General features: G+C 34.6%; 1 protein-coding gene across 7 annotated transcripts in view; it reads right to left on the bottom strand.

Moving 5' to 3' along the window:
* Positions 1–12,036, bottom strand: part of sipa1l3 (signal-induced proliferation-associated 1 like 3) — a 189,158-nt gene extending 177,122 nt beyond the window's left edge. For all 7 annotated transcript variants that reach the window (XR_012394069.1, XR_012394071.1, XR_012394070.1 and 4 more), the window contains exon 1: positions 11,839–12,036. The gene's annotated coding sequence lies outside the window, so the exon portion shown is untranslated. The remainder of the gene's footprint in view (positions 1–11,838) is intronic.
* Between the last annotated feature and the right edge of the window lie 4,941 nt (positions 12,037–16,977).

Below are 16,977 nucleotides of genomic sequence, written 5' to 3'. Positions count from 1 at the left end.
ACACAAGACACCAAATGCTCTATATTTAAATAGTCAGCAGCCACTGTTAAATTGTTGTTTCATACAACCAAAGCATCTTTACACCACGGACAGAAACAAAAACAGCAGAAATGGCAGCATCGTGGTCAGTTGGAGAGCTACAGATGTTCCTCTTACTGGTAGCCAAGAAGCGGATCCAACGTTAACTGAATTAAATGACCTAGAATGAGAATGACTTTCAGTAAGTCAAGGCAGAAGAGCAGTGACAATGCAAATCTTGAATATATTTAATACATTTTGGTGTGTTTTGAGGTGCACCTCTGCCTGCAGATACATAAGGACCTGCTGTTATTGTTCATAGGCTGGTTATAGTTAAGTAAACAACACATGGCAGCTGTAGGTCATTGTTCCGCATCCATTTCCCAAATCTGTGGGAAAAATGCGGCCGGATCTTTTAGCTGACAAAAGGCTATGAACAGTTGGTGGTGTTTGCTAGAGCAATTGATTCCAAAAATCTCAGTTAACTGATAATAGAATTAGTCGTGGCACACATCTCTAGTTTCATTTCCTAAAATGCACTGAATTCTTAAAGCGGACAGAATTCTTGACATACATGTATGAGTCAGAAGACAAGGGGAGTTCGCTTAGGCAACACGAGGTATTTTAACACACTGTGTGTTTGATGTGACCCATCTCCTCAAAGTGGGGGTGATTCATGGGCCTGTCATCTCCCTGCACTCATTTCCTGTCTCTTTCCCTCCTCTCCAACGCTACGCCAGAAAAAACCAGCGTGACGCACGACGCTACCACACTTTCCTCAATAAGAGACAGATGGAGAAAGATGCAACGAAGCTGCCCACTTGATGGGGGTCAATAAAGTCTGTATCTCACTTCTCTTTGTAAGTGGCGTTTCTGCACTACAGATTGTGTCTGGTTTAAGAGTGGAAATCGACGGAAGTCTTGGAACGGCACCGGAGACATTGGAGACAGTCAGCGCCCATTCATCCACACTTCCTCCCGCGTATCCGCTGACATGCTCTCGAGGATCCCCTGCTCGCTCCGACAGTTTCCTCTGAATGTCTCTCTTCCTCCCCGTCTCTCCAGACGGAGAGGAATAAACTGCTCGGCCAGATCAATAGGAAATTCCTTAAGAACAGAAAGTTGTGAACAAGGAGATCTCCTGGGACAATGAATGGCCTACTTCCACAACTGTGTGGGTCTGGAACATCTGGTGTCATTAATTTAACGAAGATCCTCTATAAAACAAAGAGCCTTTTCCCTTTTGAGACACTTATATTGGTAGAGTCAATTTCCCTCTCAGATCTCCCAAATACTCCAACAGACACAAATGGTTCCAGGCTAGATGTTTAAGACATCAGAAGACATTTAAAAGAGTTTCTTTAATGTTACGAGCATTAATGTAAACAAGCATTTTATTAGTTGTGCAGGATTTATGCAAATATTATTGTAAAGCAAGTCAAGTTTGATTTTTCTTTTCTAATGTATTTGGTATTACAGTAGGGCTGCACAATGTATCGATTCAACATCGATATCCCAATGTGACCATTCAGAATAGTCATATCGGAGCATATGCCATGTTCAGGCTGCATTATAATTTTTTATTTGCATGTGTTTTTGAGGTCTTTAACTGCATAATGATTTTTAAAATCACAACTTAGTTGAATTAACTCAAAATAGCTCTGCAGCAAGTGGATTGTTTATTAGATTTTATGCAGATGCACTCCCACTCCAAATCTCATCTCAATCAATCAAAAATGATCAATTCTTTCCAAAAACAGTTATTCAAGTCTGTTAAAACTGTAATCACATCGCAATATATATATTGCTGAATAACAAAATATTTTTTTAATGTCATGCAGTTCTTGATTAAAGCAATGCTGAAATGAAGGCTGAATAGAATGATAGCTGATCAATTAAAACACTACTGTCGTTAATTTTAGCCAGTTGATGATCTTTAAAAAGCATTTACTAAATATCATTATCAACAATGTCTCGTTAGTAAAGGTTAATTAATGCATTAAAATCAACAGTGTCAAAATTGTCTAAAAAATACTAAAGATTAATTGATTTTGACGATGTCATTACATTGTTTTTGTTAAATTAATTGATGCTGACAAATGGAACCCTGTAGAGTTAACAGGCAAAAGGCTATAAATAATCATAGAATTTTCAATGTCATAAGAAAGATTTGAGTTTGAAAATAAAATACATATGAAGTCTTCTTTATTCAAAGCTGTGATGAACAACCAATAACAAGACAATGATCTGAATAATGAACTAAAAGATTAAATAGTTCAGAATTATTCAAAGTATTTTTAATTGTCCAAAATTTCAATATTCCGCATGTTGTTCATTATTACACTATAACATTATGAAATGTTCGCATTTCTATAGCTATGTTTCCATCCCTAAATGCAAATAAAATTCATGCGCAAAACTGGATTATCGCATTAAAGACGTGCAAATAAAGCAGCGTTTCCATCCAATGAGTCAAAGAGAACAAAATCTTACTTCCTGATGAACTGGCACCAAATATCAAAAGTAAAAATGGATTTTGCTGCTGTAGGAGAAGCTATGTGAATCTTTTCTTTATTTAATAAATGACTTGCACCACAGAATATGGTACCCACACGAAATGAACGATTGGTGGTGTTTGAAGCCATGAGACGCAGAGCACAGATGCTCTTGACAGTTCTGGAGGTCATTAATATTATAATAACACTTATACCGAAATGGTTAAGGCATTTTAGAATGACCAAAACAACATTTCAGATGTTTTACAATGTGCTCTGTCAGCTGGTTTATCCATTCAAACTCATTTTTATCATCACATGATCTCTTATAACAAAATCAGATGACTTTTTTTAATGAGTGTACTGGAATTTGTTTGGTGTTTTTATTGTCAGAACAATAGCCAAGTGGTTAGCGTGTCGACACATGGTGCAGTAGTACATCCGGGCGTTCCGAGTTCGAATCCCGACTCGAGGACATTTCCCAACCCTACCCTCCTCTCTCTCTTTCTCCCACTTTGCTTCCTGTCCTATCTAATAATGTCCTATCTAATAAAGGCAAAAAGGCCAAAACATAAATCATAAAAAAATAAATAGAAAAGTGTTTTCATCGTAGTTCTATGCGTATCTTTCTTATTAGACAAAAAGTTTATCCTACTCCGTTATGCACGTATGTTTTTCATGTGCATTTTTTTAAATTAATGCGCATCTTGGCGTCTCCATCAAACTATTTTTATGCTTGTATACAAAATGCGTATAAAAATAGGTGGATGAAAACATAGCTTATGAGAATTTGGGTCTACTCAACTGAACCGATGCTGAAAATGAATATTTACCATTACAGAAACAGACTACATTCATACTGCCAAAATGAAAACATCAATTCTACATATTACATTACAATAGTTATGTTCAAAAAGCATATACTGCAATACTTCAAATACTATTCAAATTTTTTTTTTTTTTTTTTCAAAATTATTTTAAAATATTAAATAAAAAGTAGCATAGATGATCATTTTAACAGCCACAATGACGATGTATTAAATCCTAAAAATATTGTCATAAAAAAATATATGTTACATTCCTTCAACTTAATAAATGCTCCTTCAATTCGTATCTGCATATTTTTTCCCCTTATTTTTCATTTATTAACTTTACCCTAAATTTCACTTGATGGCAGTTTTAGGTTTCAGCTGTCTGTTATTCTGTTATGAATGGGACTTGTTTCTTTCTAAACAGTGAGGAGGGGGGGAAGCCATATCAAAGACTTGTTTTGTTCTGGGCTCAAAGTCCCTCAACTCTGTGGGATCGCTCTCGTCAATCAGGTCTCTCTGGTTCTGGAGTGGAGCAGGTGGAAAGGCTGAAGTAAAACAGGTGTAAAAACAGCACGGAGTCCTGCCTACCTCAGCTGACACTTTATGGAAGTCATTCTCTTGACTGATGCTTTCTCAAGACAAACATGCCAATAACCACCAAGCCGACAACCATTTGTTGCCTTTTAGTAGTAGCTGTGTAATCATATAAATAAAATCCAGTCCTGTAGCATATCGCATTACACTGCTGTCCCTTTCAGCTCAGAATAGTGAGCAAAACCAGTGGAAAGACCAGTTTTCTGCTAACAACGCAAATAGCTTCTTAGTTAATGTGCGATTACTAATGCAATATTTAACTAGGTGGCTTGTATTACAGCAATTACACACTTTAAAGTAACTCTATTAACTGGGACTTGGCAGATGCCAGCCAGACTGGTCAATAATGAGACAATCAGACCTAATGGCTGCATTAAGCACTTTCTTAAAAGTTATTTTTCTGTCCTTTTCGAAATCTATAAGAGAAACGGTTGGGGTGAGTATGCAGTGGCAAACAGTCTGATTCGACATCTGTGTTTATCCTCCAGCAAAAAAACCAAACAGGCTATATTTACTCTGGCCAAATAGGCAGAAGGAGAGAGCAGAGTGAACGAGAGAGAGAGACACAGAGTGAGAGGGAGAGGGAGGGAGAGAGAAAGAGAATAAGAAACTTCAGCAGCTTTAGGGATATTTCTGGCCCAGTTAATAGATGTCAAGAAAGCAAGTAGTGATGTCACACTAATAACCTACCTGAGAACGTAAGCCAGGGAGAATGCTCACGTCTGTGATGACATCATGTGCAGATAAAAAGTGTCAAAATATTCTTCAATTTATTTTCTCATTTTGTTAAGAACGATATTGGTTTACGGAGAAACATCACTAGTGTGTGCACAAGTCAGGAGAATGAAAACAAAGGAAGCGCCATTTTTAAATACACAGCCGAGACATTACATTGTAATAATGTTTTATTTATTATAAATCGCAGTCGTTACAGTAGGCTATTTTGCATTATCATTGATCTACGACTATAATCAAATCCTCTGCATAGAAGAGTTAGTAATAAATAGGCCCACACGAAATCCCGCAGATTTTTAGCCCATCATTGATTCTGTTTAGTTACTTGTGTAAATGTGTGTAAATGTTATATATTTATTCAGTTTTTAAAATTAATTTTAGCAACATTATTGACTAATATAAAAATGTTAATATAATTTATTCACAATACAGTTTCCAAAGTCATATTTTCCCTTTTTTAGTAGAAATATTATATAGAAGACTTGCTTAAACATTAAATACAAGTTAAAAAGGTATTACTTTTTAGTTCATAAATTAAGGTTTTAGTTATGATACTTCTAAAATAATTCTGCATAAATCTACAGATTTTTTACAAAATTCTGCGTAGAAACGGCAAAAAATGTCAGCAGATTCCATCTGGCTCTAGTTATAAACATTTATTTAAACATAAGTATTTATGTATAAAACATTTGGTTAGTAAAGTGCTTCTTATACGATATGTGAACTTGAACTGTCGAGTGCAACTTTCTGTTGAACACCACGCCCACCAAAAGGGTACCATTGGTACCCTTTGGCAGTGGAAACACAAGCCTGAATAAGGTGACTCATACCGTACTGTACCACTCAGTGGAAACGAGGCATAAGGTAAAGTAAAATTGATATCTTCCCCTTTATTCGCAGATGTTACAATGATGTAGACATCACCAATCCTGTTTCTGGAAAGCAACCTTCCTCCAAATTTCAGTTGCACCAGCCTATTGGAAATCCTTAAAGCGTTTGTAGGATAAACAGAAGATTAAACTACTCTCATTTGATTCAATGGGATTAATACAGTTCGTCTTTTAGTAATTTTCCTGATAATAAAGTATTTAATGATGCAACGTCACTGTTTGTCACTGCGGATTAGAATGCTATGTGTGTGCATTGTTCTGTGTTAGAAGGTGCATCATGAACTAAATTCAAACACTCGACTGAAGCCAAGAGTAGAGTTTGGAGTGGTATTTACACTTGCTTTCAGGTTTAACATTAGCAACATTTAGAACGAAGGGCCATAGTTCAACAAGATCTACACAAGCAGCTGTCAATATTTTCTGCGATATTAGGATTGACACGTTAGGGGGCTAATTTATAGATGGGGTGGAGGGTGAGGGGATTGAGGAACGACGCAAGTTTTAGAACTGGGGGTTATAGAGATGAATGGCGGGAGTGCAGGGGATTTATTTAAGAGTTACACATGAAGACTAAAGCCCCCCTTAAATCGGTCAAGCGACGTCAATGGCTCTGTGTAGTAAACACTGCTCCAGCAGAGCCGGCTTTATAGGCAAAAGTGTGTTCACCATCTTAATGAGTGATTGATTTTTTTTTTATGCAGTACGCTAGGGCTGAACAATATATCGTTTGAGCATCGATATCACAATGTGTGTTTCTGCAACACTCGCGTTGCATGATTAGATTATTTGGTAAAGATTAAAAAAATTAATATATTGTTGTTTTCTTATTATTGATACAATGATGCCCGCGTTATTTTACATTTGATTCTTACATTTCTGTACTTGAATAGGGTTACCCAAAGAAAGTACTCTATTTATTTTTGCTTGTAATTTATTATAATGTATGCAGATGCACTGCATACAAAAAATCTTGATCATCCCAGCCAATCTAAATCAATTAAATCTTCCTACATAGGGTTAATTATATTCATATTGCAATATATATCGCAGCAAAACATAATATGGCAATGTCAGATTTTTCCAATATCGTGCAGCCCTACACTAGACTAATTTATGCACATTTTGTCAGTAAAGCCGGTTCTAGTAAACCATCAGCATGTGCCATCAAATGGAATACAATTTACTACACAGCCGTAGTACCTTGACAGGCTACACAAAATCCCAGTGAAAATCCAAATCTATTTAAATAGACGATAATAAGAGGATCAAGATAATCATTCTGTGATAACAGCTCTTTACTTCACTTCTCAGTGTACTGTGGCTTTGTGTAGTAAAATCGACACATAAAATGGCCAACTTACCACATACAATAACAAAGTTTTAACTCCAAAGACTCACCTCATATCTTCAGTCGAGTGTTTGAAATAAATTCTTAAAAAGTCAGATGGTTTTGTAGTCATGTGTATAATCTCTTATAAATATAAAAACAAAGACTTTTTTGCTTTAATAACACGAATTATGGGGTCATTTTAAAAGTTTTTATGTGGTTAACTCAATATTGATTTTTTTAAGCTGTAAATCAATCTTGTTTTTTCACACCCTGTATTGCATATTCTGACAGCTCATTCAATAGATTTGTGACACAAGAGTACCTTAAATGAGAAAAAATGTTTAGGACATAGGTTTGTGGATCTTAATTTATAAGCATTAATTCACCATTTGTAAACTAGCATTTGTCCTTGAACCAAATTAAACTGAGAATAAAATCAAGTGTTAAATCAAATCTAAAGGAAATAGGATCTGGACATCTGAATAGGCATGGGACGATAACCGTTTCAAGGTACCATGGTTTCAAAACAAGTTTTAAGACTGCCAAAATTTTCTTCTATACGGTTACTACGGTGTGTAAGGTTTTTTTTATGTTTTGTTTAAAGTTTTTTAGGACAACAGTATCTTTAGCAGAAAATATCTAAAACAAATCTTTTCAATTTGAAATAAATCTGTGCTTTTGAAACTAATGAAGACAGCAGAAGTCAATAATTCAAACTGCTCCAGAATAATAAAAATGTTTCTCAAAGTAAAATATATTGTGCTCAAAGAGGAAAAAAAAGTTTTATTTTTTTTACCCAGACATTTAAAAAGAAAACATATAAAAAATAAAATAAAATTTTAGAGGTGTAATCACAATACCGTAAAACTTACTGTCAGAATCTTAAACCGACCCATGCCTACATGAAAACCGCTATTTGGAATAGATTTATTAAATTAGATTGATTGGGATGATTCTGTAAGGAAGTTGATTATGCATGAAATGCAATAAACAAATAACAAGCATAGATAAATACAAAAAAGCAAAGTGTAATAGTAGTGATTTATGGTTTTCAGGGCAGCCAAATAGTATTTAAGTACAGAATTTGAATAATCAATGTAAAATTACACTCTAAAAGTCTTTACTGTATAAATAATTCAATTAAAGAATTCTTTATTAAAGAATACTATATGTCCATGAATACTTTGAACTCTGTCAGGCCTTAAAAACGTGTGGAAAAAAAAAAAAAACTTTCACTCTATTATTATTATTATGCAATTATTATGCAGATGTCTCTGACTGTCCGTCACTTACTTGGCCCAAATAAGTCAGAATTTACTATCCGTAGAGCTTAAAAAGACAAATTACCTCACCCAAGCATGTATTGTTCTCTTCTCTCACTTCAATGTATGTATTAACAAATGAAACCTTAACAACCAATCAGGCATGTTTGCACAAGACAATGCCACTGCCACCACCTTAAAAGTCGAAGGACTCAAATGACAAATGCAAATCCTTCAGACAATGACTAGGAGTTTGTCTATTCAAAATCCTCATATCAATAACTTTAACCAGCCGACTGCAAAAGAGAGTATATGCGAGTATAAGAGGCTTTTCTGGTTAGCTGATGGAAAAAATAAAGGATTTAAAAATTCCCAAGATCTCCAAGCGGAATACAGAGACACTGCTACTTTACAGGGTATACGCTACTGAAAACTGGAGTTCGGCCTAACACCTGGAGACACTTACTTGAGATTTACAACAGCATTCAGCTCCTCACAAAAACGCATTTTGTCTTAAGTTATTACCTGTAAGAAGGATCAGCTCCAAGTTTGGGTCTATTTTTGTGTCAACCGGAAGGGTGACTGATTTCCACATTTGTCCAAAAAGAAACCCCTCACTGTTCTCCACTACACGTAGCATGAGAACTGAATTTGGCCAATATGACTGCCATCAGATACATTCATGTGATTCAATTAGTCTGAGAGAGGAAGTTTCTAAAATAAAACCCCCAAAATTCCAGGCACGGCAGTCTGGTTCTTTAATTTTATATTGTTTAATGTGGTGCTGCGGTGTGTGTGCGTGCTGGTAATGCCATCTGACTTCCTCAGAAACATATGCTGATTGTTAATTATACAGCAGCTACAGATCAGTTTATAACCTGCAGTGGAGTTAAATAATGTTCATAACGAAGCACTTAAAAAAAAGACTAAAAAAAAAAGTTATTTTACCCTTAGCATGACATTAAGCAGTATGTTAAGGACGGAATACATTTTTAATCAACATACTAAATTAACCCAAAAAGCCTAATTCTTTCATATGTGTCAAATGTAAATCAATAGCTTAAAAGTATGCTAATCTAAAATCTGCTTTAAACTAATTTTTGTACAGTCTACAATATGCCATCTGTCATCTGGTACTAGGCATGGGCTTACGGGTATGATAACCTTGGATAAAAACACCACGGTTTCACAGTATCACGGTAATGTGATTACTGCTCTAAAATTACATCTTTTTAAATGTCTGAGTAAAAAAAAATGTCAGGGTAAATAATTAAAATAATTCATTGACTTCTGCTGTCTTTTATTTCAAAAACATTTGTTTATTTATTTACAACACATAAAAATTATTTTTTTTAAACTTACATATACCTTAGGAACGGTATAACAAAAAATTTTAGCGGTTTTAAAACCTTGTCTTTTCCAAGCCACGGTAAACCTTGAAACCAGTTATCGTATAATGCCTAAATGGTGCTACAAGTAATACTTAATTATTTAAAATAATTGTAAACAAAAAAAGTCTTCTTGGTTAGTATTATTTGCTTGATATTTAGGTAAAGATGGTTTTCTATTCACACATTCAGACATTCTCCTTAATAACATAATAAATAATGAAATCATATTAGCAGCCAACGACTATCAAAGTACAACATAGTTCAAAATCAGTTAAATAGGGCTCATGTTTGTTTTGAAGTCATACTTGGATGTAATGGGTTATATGCACACAGACTTTATATTTTCAGAGAGGCAGCCCAAGGGCTTCCAGTGAACTGTCTTTCTATTACAAAATTGTCACGTTTAAGTGCTAATCGTCACTGCCTGTTAGATATACGATATGAAGAGGGTCTCAGATTGGACAAGAAGCACTGCATCAAATTCCATTTCCCCACGTTATGTCAGTTTATTTTACCTCAGTATTTCCAATGGAATTTCTGCGCTAGCCTGTTGCTACTGACGGTGCTAGTGGTTACAACTTCCTTTCTATCTTGTTTTATGCTTAAACAACTAAATAAATGCTTAAGTCTATTTAACTGGATGTATTGTAAATACATCACAACATCAATGCGGTAAAAACAACCTTGCAAAATTGAAAATAGTCACGGAAGTTGGCTTCAAAACTCTGGCTATGCATAGAGCCCATTTCAGTCCGAATATTCAAAGTCCCATGGTAAACAATATAAGGAGCTGTGGTGAATGAATGTGCGAAGATAAAACAAACTTTACCTCAATTTGCTTGATTACTCATTCATATGTTGGGTAGGCTAAATTGTCCGTAGTGTATGAGTGTGTGTGTGTGAATAAGTGTGTGTGGATGTTTCCCAGAGATGGGTTTCGGCTGGAAGGGCATCCGCTGCGTAAAAATGTGCTGGATAAGTTGGCGGTTCATTCCGCTGTGGCGAACCCCGGATTAATAAAGGGACCAAGCCAAAAAGAAAATGAATGAATGACTCATTCATGTTTATAGAAAGTGGTGAGGATGATACAATAACATCTGACACAACACGCTTTTAAATGTTGCCTGTTTTTTTTTTTTTTTGTAAATAGTATTATTGTATTGAGTTTACATCATATATTTTGCCACCAACAAAGGGATAGCATAGGGAGAATTTATATTTACATGCAGTCTGCTAAACTGTTGTGAAGAACTTACAGATTTACATTTCCTGTCATCTAACATTCATCGTTTTAAAATTTAGATCATGAAAATAAAAATGCAAAGCAAATATAAAATTGTAGTTTAGTTTGAATAGCTAAATAAAAGATGAGTCTTATATCCTCATTTATCACAAAAGCTATAATAATAAACCTTGATGTATCAAGTAGGTTTCAAAACATTTGAAAACATATATTTTGTCTAAATGTTCGATATGCTGTAAACGTTCTGATCATGTCAGGCTTTTTAGGGCTAAGGCAAATGACAGCTATTCGACAACTTTTGTATTATTCTGAGAAATGAAATTCAATATACTATTTCAGAGTGAGTAAATAATGACAGAATATTCCTTTAATTCTGTAACAACACATAAGCCACCTGTTGTTATTAAGATTACGAAGGTAAATTCCAAATGGCCTTCTGCCACAACCAAAAACACATCGTTTAACAATCAAAACAGTGCATGAATCTATTAATTGTGTTAAACGTGAAACACAAAACTCACACCAAACAGCAAATGCATGCCTAAACAAACTGCCAGAGAACAATCATCCAGCAAGATCTACTGGCCAAGAAGCTTTTCCATTGGGTTCTCCAAGGGTTCTGCATGTGCTGAAACTTTACGAGAAAACACTCACCAGCAACCAACATTCATTTTAAGATGCTAAAAGGGACATTAACTTCTGTAAAACAAGCACACCATTGTGTGGAACTTGTAGTCTCACTATTATAGCACGGCCTTTAGTCCAGGTGAGTAAAAACTACATCGTGCTGACGCATGCGCGCTAACTAATCAGGAAGAACTAAAACGTTTATATTCGCTAACGTTTTGTTCAGTTAATGAAAATACAGCACAGAGATCCCAAGCCCAGCACAATAACCACTGTTTGCTGCAGAAAACCCACCGTTGGCCTCTAAATGCTGGTGTATATACTAAACAAACATGACAAATCTGAAAGCTCTCTAAAGGCTACTGAGTTTTACTCGCCACTTCGCATTGTTGATTTAAACCTGATCGTAGAAACTAATTATCCCCGCTAAACGTCTCTTACCTTATCCGACCCGGGAACGCGTGAGAGGGGAAACTTCCCTAAATTCCCCTAAGGAGACATGTGTAGTCCGTAAAACGTTTGAGAAATCCTGTGGATATTGTCGCTTTTCGCCCCAGCGCCGATCGCCAACGAGGAATTCTTCTTGGCTCCCACATTCGTTATTCCTCTTCCTCCCAGCCAACCGAAACCACGACGCCCGGCTGCTACTCGCGCACACACTTGCAGCACACTGCGCATGCGCGGGGCTGCATTCACAAGTGTCTGTCTGTAGTATTGTATGAAAGAGAGCGAATTCCGCAATGTAACGTGGAGTGCGGTGGGTTATGGTTTACAGTTTAATTCACAATATTACGATCAGCACACAGTGCACGTGCACTGCATGCATACAAACAAAATCACTTTAATTTAACATGTCCTCCATTCAACTGCACAGTCTTTCTAGCTTTTTGTTTTGACCGAGCCAAAGTTTGCTTCTAAATTCCTCATATATTCATTGTAAATATGATTTTCCTTACTGACCGGAGAAAAATCCACACTGTGCATGTCGTTTCCAATGCTATGATCCATTTGGTAAACAAGAGGAAGAAGCTAAACGTTATGTTACTATTTTGTACCTCGACTGAATGGGAAAAGCAACATTATTGATAATAACTGGGGTGTGTAAATTCCATTTTGATTGTGCTGTGCAGGACAATGAGGATTTCCACATGGAAATGAATGTGCTTTGATGCCACTGCATGACGTCAGACTGCAGTGTCATGTCTTTTCGCGTATTTCAGCGCATTTTGCCAGCAGCACGTGCTAAATGTGCAACAGAGGCGATTTACGGTTGTAAAGAAAATCCTTTTTTGGTGAGCTCATGTCGTAGTATGACACATATTTAGATGCCATGGCTATCTATAGTGCGTTATACTTAGCAGGCAGATCATGTACATTTTTAATGTAGTGTATAGCACACTCTTGCGGTTCATTTTGTTATTACAACTGACATTATTTACAATATTTTGCTTTATGTTCATCATAAGAAAGTGCATGCATGAAGTCAGTACTTCTTCTTAGAGCACATTTCTCATAATTAATTGTGCTTAAATTAATGTGAATAATCATCTTCAATATTATCAATATTCAATCCTAATTATTAACTATATAAGCAAACAAACCAATTGTGAAAAACTATTTGACAATCTACAATGACAAACAGGATTTCTGCAAACAATTTATATCCAACTCAGACTCAACTTTATTATCCGGTTTAGGGAAACAAATTGCAGCAAGGTGCTATAATACAGGTAAGGTTCCATGTACACATTACCAAAATATTACCACACAAAACATACACTACATCATTTTTTAGAGGCATCTCCCTCCCCGCTGGACTCATTTAATTACCTAATGGCCAACATTATAAAATAATTTCTAATTCTATTTGTTCTCCAAATAGGAACTGTAAAATGACGTGGCAACGGCTGAAACACAGAGTATAGGCTACAATTGGTGATCCAGGGTGCATAAAATACTCTGAGCTCTCTTTAAAGCATAATTACGGTAAATTACCATTAGACCAGATTGGTTAAAACCAATGATCCTGCCTGCCACCTTCACAAGGCTACTCCACCTGTTCTAATTTGATAGACTCAGATTATACCAACCTACAATGCAGAAAGATAAAACAGATTCAATCAATTGTTTATAAAACAGTGTCATTATAGAGGTGCAAACCCGAAACAATCCAAAGTTTCCTTAGAAAAAAAGAGTCGTTCTTGAACTTTTTTATAGACAGCCTGGGTGTTAGGCTGGAATGTCAGCATGTTGTTGAAAACAACCCCAAGATATTTATGTGTGTCAACTATTTCAATGTCCAAACCTTTAATAGTTGTTATGATGGTGGTAGGAGAATCCTTCCTGTAATCTATCACCATGTATTTTGCTTTATTTACATTCAACTGGAGAGAAAATCTATCACACCAGAAAGTTAACTCTTCCACAACAGGACCATGCCCCAAATCCTGATGGTGGAAGACACTCACAATCACTGAATCATCAGCATATTTTATGATTTGACAGTTCCCGTACATATTCTGACAATCATTAGTGTACATGATTAACAGAAGAGGTGAGAGGCAACAACCCTGAGGGAACCCAGTGGAACAATACTGAAAGTCAGAAAGAGCACCATTGATTCTGACACTCTGCAGACATCCTAAAAATATAGAATCCATGTTCAAATATTAAGATCCAAGATAAAAAGAGAAATTAGTTTCTCAACCAACAAATGTGGCTTCATATTAAAAGTAGAAGAGAAATCAATAAACAATCTGGCACGGGTATTAGACTTTTCCAGGTAATTAAACAAGTAATTCAGAGATTACAAGTAAGTAAACAAGTAAGTTTGAGATTAGCATCTTGAACTCCCCTGCTCTGTCTAAATTCAAAAACCAATGGATCAAATATATCCTTTAACTGCATTAAATTGTTCACAACCAATTAAAAAAAATAGTGAATCCAAGGAATCGACTTTAAATAAATGTTTTCAGTGTACCCACATGAAAAAAAATGTATAGTAATTTAGCAAATATAATATTCTTTTTGAACCATACTATAGGAAAGTACTTGATTTAATCAGTTGAGGTAATTCTATTGCTATTACAATTCATTAACTTTATATTAACTAATTACCCAACAATGTAACATGTTTTTAAAATCAATATATGTATGTATTTTAATATATATATATATTGATTTTAAAAACATGTTACAGTGTTGGGTAATTAGTTAATACCACAGTTAGGTAATAGTTAATAGTTAAAACCACAGTTTACTTTAGTAAAATGTATTCTACCCATTTTCATACTACACTTGCCTGTAGCATTCACTAACAAAGTTTTGTAAAATATATACACTATAATACACTAGTATGGTTAAAAAACACCATGAAATTTTGCATAAATTACTATTTTAAATTCTTTGGACAAAAAAATCCTAAATGAAGACTCAATTTTAAATGCACAAGCCTTAAAATTAATCAATAGTGATATTTAAATTTTTATAAACAAAATCTTTTAAAGTGACTAAGTAAATTTGCATGTATATGAAAACACAGCAGGATCTAATGTATAACGTCATTCATTATTCATCAACACACAATCGTTTTTTTATACGTCTTTAGATAAATGCATTACAAAAATAAAATAACAAATGGCTCAGCATATTGTTACAGTACTAGAAAACATTGATTATTATTTGTTATTTGCTCTGAAACATTTGCTTTAAAATCATCAGCTGCGTGCAGGCAGTTAGTATTTTCCTTGAATTTCAGACATTGAAGGAACTATATTCAATTTGTTTTTACAATTTAATTTATAAACATAATAAGATTGAAGACAGTATACAGTGCTCAGCATATATAAGTACTACCTCACAAATCTATCTTTTTAATTGATATTTTTAACAGAAAGCTATGCAATATTATATTTGTGTATATACATTAGATTGGTCAGTACTGAAGCCAAATCTAGAGCTTAACTAACAAAATAACAGTCCAAAAACTAGTACACCCAAATGTGAATGTTATAGAATACACTGAAAAAAAAATGTTGTCTGCAGAACTGTTGCAAACAATTTATTTGTGTTGAATTTAAACAAACAAATTTAATTTAATAATGTTTAACTTAATTTGTTTGTTTAAATTCAGCCCATATAAATTGTTTACAAACACAACATAAAAATCCAAGGAATCATCTTTGAATATTTTTTTCAGTGTATGATTAAATATTAAATACGAATTTAAAAAACAGAGGAAAAATAAAGAGAAGCAAAAAATTTAACATTTTAGTTGAAATTTTGCAGGTTATAATTATTTTTTTGAAATATTTTACTTGAGTTTAATTGTCTCTTTCAATTTCTAAATATGTTTGGTGAATAAAATATTATTTTAATAAATATATCTGTTTAATAAATCTGTTTTGTTTAAATGTACAAAAAAATACAATGCCTAAATTCACTGAGAAATAGAAACAATATTCATTTTCAAAATGGGGTGTCCTCAGTATGTCCTAACATTGTCCTCAGTATATGTGTGTGAATGAGTGTATGTGTGTTCCCCAGAGATGGGTTGCAGCTGGAAGGGCATCCGCTGCGTAAAACTTATGCTGGATAAGTTGGTGGTTCATTCCGCTGTGGCGACCCCGGATTAATAAAGGGACTGAACTGAAAAGGGAATGAATGAATGAGTTAAAGTCAAACTTTTAATTAAAACATCCTAAATTGTTTCACCTGTGCAAATGTGTCCTGCCCTCACCCCAATCAAGTGGTCCCGCAGTAAAATCAGGCCAAGGTTTACAGTAGTTAAAAATGTATCATTTTTAATTATGGATTGATTTTATGAAAGAAAATAATAAAAAATTTAGAGATTGCATTAAGATACAAATGTAGAAAACAAGTTTGAATGATATAAGAAACAGACAGCAAAATATATATAAATAAAAATAAATTAATAAATAAATAAAAAATAAAATAAAATATTAGGACTTTTGCGCACCATAGCTGGAATTGCTTAGGGCTAAATCCCCTACAGGTAACCCTTCAGGTTACAGGTTTCCAACATTTTTCAAAACGTCTTCTTTTGTGTCAACCAAACAAATGATCTCAAACTGGTTTGGAACAAGTAAAGGGTGAGTAAATGATGACAATTTTCATTTTGTGTGAACAAACCATGTAATATATATTGTTCAGAGGCAAGATAAATAAAAAATACCAGATACATTTTTGTAAAGACAGTCAGTTTCCCTAAGAGAGTCATTTATATAAACTCACTCTCCTCACTCTCATCTGAAATGAATCCCAACACCTCTATGCTCCAGAGAATCAAATACTGTCACTTTCTTCATAGAGTGATAGAGAAACAGCAGGTGAGACTGAACACACCAAATTTCCAATCTTCTGTCCTCTATTCAGATAGCTCAACAATATCAGCACGACAGACACTATTATAAACACTATTTTATACACGAGACAAGAGAGCAAAACCTTATGGCAGGACTACAAGAAGCCAGAAAGAAAAACTGCCACCAATGTGATCCAGAATCTCACCAGGGGGCAGCATGACATAATGGAGAAAAGCTGTTCTCTTTCTAGTACATG

The sequence above is a fragment of the Danio rerio genome, chromosome 18 (genome assembly GCF_049306965.1).
Source record: "Danio rerio strain Tuebingen ecotype United States chromosome 18, GRCz12tu, whole genome shotgun sequence".
NCBI classification, from domain to species: domain Eukaryota; kingdom Metazoa; phylum Chordata; class Actinopteri; order Cypriniformes; family Danionidae; genus Danio; species Danio rerio.
Note: the sequence above shows the minus strand (reverse complement) of the source record. Positions and strands in the feature narration are given on the sequence as shown.